General features: G+C 33.6%; 1 pseudogene; it reads right to left on the reverse strand.

Annotated features, from left to right (window-relative positions):
- Nucleotides 1-2,626: 2,626 nt before the first annotated feature.
- Nucleotides 2,627-3,161, reverse strand: LOC144716380 (large ribosomal subunit protein uL5m pseudogene; annotated as a pseudogene).
- Between the last annotated feature and the right edge of the window lie 725 nt (nt 3,162-3,886).

Raw genomic sequence — 3,886 nt, forward strand, 5'->3', positions numbered from 1 at the left:
ATCCATTTTTAGAATGATGATTTAAAATTTGTTGGTTTTAAGTATTTTAGTCATTTCTATGATGACATATTCTGAAAGAAAATAATTTAATGACAGATTTTTAGGGGTCTGAATTTTTCTGATTTTTTTTCTTAATATTTAATGACAGATTTTTCTGAATTTTTTGACATAATATATATTTATATTTTATAGGTTTATATTTAATTTTATATCAATTATAAGATTTTTAGGGGTCTCATCTTCACCATTCCATGTGTCATTGTTTGATTCGATGAAGAGAGACCAACCAATTATTACAGTTAATGACTGGCATCCGCAAATTATTAAAGCTTGTTATCTCTATTATTTTCTGCTAACAAATTATCTCCCTTTTTTTAATCGCATGGAAAATGTGGCCCCAAAAATACATTTTTTTCATAATAAATGTGAAACAGAGACCGAGCACGACATAGTTTTTAAAAAATCAACTTTCTAGAGTTGAACAGTCAAATATTGTAGGGATGATGATGTGTCACAAGACATATTGGACCATGTGTGGATGTAGTGCACATCTCCTGATTTCATTAGCTTTTAAAATAAAGTCATTGATGTGTCATGCACTAACGTGCAACCATGTCACATTTATATGCCACTTTAACATATTAATACAATAATATTATACCGTTATTTAAATCTTTGTCTTTTTCCTGCACTGACACATGAGATGATGGGATCCATCGAACAAGGATGACACATGGCACTCTGGTGATTGCATTTAATGTCACGATGAAGATAAAACCTTAAAAGAGGATGAAGAGATAGATATATTTTGATTAAATCAATGGCTAAGAATCGTCTGACTTCAAGGCTTAATATCTGATGATCCATACATTCTATTAAGCTAAACTTTTGAGGGGAGCTTTGTATTTATGTCCTCTATCCATCTATTTGATTTAATCTATAAATTAAACCCTTCATCCTAGTAAAAAAATCTTTAAACTTTCCCCCTAGAGAGGCAGATAAATAGAAAGTGAGATCTTGAAGATTCATCAAATGTATTCTTCTATCTTGAGTGCTTGGAGAAGATTAATTGAGAAGTGAGGAGGCTGATATGGATCATAAAAATGCCTTCATTCCAGCGGAACATAGGGAGATAAGGTTAGTCTTTTGCCTTATATTGATCATTCTTCAACACATTCACTGAAGTAGATCATATCCATTTTATCATCAATATCCACCATCATCTATCACCATTCATTGTCATATCATCTACCACTTGCATCACATATCATCTATGCCATCATGATCTTGTCACATGTTTCCCTCTCTATTAACCTAATAAAATCTAAACCACTATCTTCCTCCATCTCATTCCTCAATCATAACCTACTTCCAATACCTTCATCACTACTTCTCCCGTAATCCCGTCATTGCCCCTTATTTTCATCATCTTTTCTTATCATCACCTCTTGACATCTTCCTCCATCCCATTCTCTCATTTTCCCCCTCTTCATACACATTCCAATATCTACCACTTGTGGTAATACTTTTCTTATTCTTATTAAATAGTCTATTATCCCTCTCTCATCTTACCATCTTCATCTTATCACTACCTCATATCCTATACGTACCTCTTCTCGTCCTCATAAAATCTCTACATTGGGAGATCTACTTCATTGTGGAGAGAAAACTTACTCGTCCACTACAATAAATTTACATGAGTATTGGTTTCAAAATGTTATTGATTACACTCAAATCAATAATGACATACCCTTAATTTTGAGTTTATTACATACCCCTGTTCAAAACAAATAAAGAATTCTGCCAATAAACTATTACTCTTTAAATTTGGACCTTGAAGATGATAATTAAATCACTCTCAAAACTCTATATGAGATAGAATAAATATGATATTGGTGTTGGTTCTACCAAACAGATGTTTGGTTTCTAGCCTACATCCAGACTCTGACATAAATGGCTTCAATCAATGATGGGAAAACCTTCGCACTCTGGCGTGAACACGTGCCACTTACGAGTTTTTGAATAATTTGATTTCATAACCTCGAAAGTGACATTTGGCATTTTCAAAACATGTTTATTTTCTATCCTTCCAGGTTCCCTATGTGTAGTCTATGCCTAGAGAGACAGGTTTGGTAGAGAGGTCTCCCAATTTTATTCACGTCCGGTTAACATCTCTTATGCGTGTCCATTAGATCTGTTCTTTTGTTCTGGAGTCACACGATAATGGACCTGTAACCTTTGCTTGTGGACCATCAATGGAGCTAACCTTTACAATATTGGTGCTTACTACCAAGAGTCTTTATGCCTGCAAAATAAAATAGAGATGGGGAATACACGGTGATCCGGAAAATGTCAAGGAGCTCAATTACGAAATGAGATCTTTTTATTATGTGGAAATACATCAGTTTCTTGAAAAGTAAATCTTTCTTGGAAACTTGAAACATTTATTAGTTGGTCCTGCATATCAGACAGAAGATCAGGATCTTTACAACATACAGTTTCTGTTTTCACAAAGATAATAATAGTAATACAAACTTTCATCTCAATTCATATTGAAGCCTGAGTAATTTATGTTTGTGATCTCATATATTTAGGTTTGCTGACATCTTGCTGGCTTTCCCCTACATCATTTTATTTGCAAAAAGCCGCACCACAGTGGTAAAGTCTTGTCTTTCATATTTTCCAAAGTGGCCATAGTCACATTGAATCTTTGGATTTGCTCTAAGATCATGAAATAATCTTCTAGTTCCGATGAGAATTCACAAAACTACATTGTCATCAAGAATTGAAAGGGTTTTCCCATATTTTAACAACAGAATCTAACAGAGACATTACTGCCAAGATTCGTTCAAAAAATGTGACATTCCATTCCCTCGAAGAGTGCTTTATCATGCAAAGTCACTGACATATCCAGTATCTTTTTCATCTCTGGAGCGAAATGACTTTTTTCCTTTGAAAAAGGGACCCCTTTTGCTTTATGAATCTCTACGTGCACAGATTCTTCATAGCCAATTTACATTAGTAATTCTAAAATATGTTACTAATCTTATTTCACATAATCCTGGAACTTCCATAACATTGGCATGATTCAGTTTGAGCAAAAAATCTTGATGTGATACATCTTTGTAATGAAAATATAGTGGAAAATCAGTACAATACATTTAGATGGAGGATAAGTCCAAGAATGAAGAGATTCTGGAGGCGTGATGGTGGTACTTTAGGCGCGACTTTAGGAGCAAAGAAGTGATGGCACAACAAGTGAAGTAATCAAATTTACAAAACCAGGAAAAATGTGGAGATAAGAGCACCAGTTGTTATTGAGAAAATAACTTACTACAACTACAACTCGCATCAGAAGAATAAAAATTGAGAGGAGGGTTATCATTTTTTTCCCAAAATTGTAACTGTATTAATAAAGAACCAACAGTGGATTCTGAATAAGGCACAAGTTTATGGTCAGAAGCGAGAGCAAGAGTGAAGCGACGGTGGAATAGAGAAAATTTTGTCTTATTTTTCACATAATAGGTTATATTTAGATAATTTATAAAGACAAAGTAAAGAAAAAATTATCTTCTTTATTTTATCATTTAAATAAGGAGGTTTTTCTGCAACAAAAATGACGACTACAGAAACCTAGCATTCAAACTTTGGTGGTTTGACCCGTGAACCACTCACTCCAAAAAAAATGACTAAGCATTTTGATATCTGAGAGTCTATTAAAAATTTTATTTTTGAGAAGGAAGAAAATAACCTTACCCCTTCTGCTGTGGTATTATGAGTATTCCCTTTCCTTGATGTGACATAGGAAGCACAAGTGGATAATATGAGGTGTGTATCGAGAGCATTACATTAGAAGAATATAAAGTTGTAGATGTGAAAAAGAATG

Source organism: Wolffia australiana, chromosome 2 (assembly GCF_029677425.1).
Source record: "Wolffia australiana isolate 7733 chromosome 2, ASM2967742v1".
Classification (NCBI taxonomy): Eukaryota; Viridiplantae; Streptophyta; class Magnoliopsida; order Alismatales; family Araceae; genus Wolffia; species Wolffia australiana.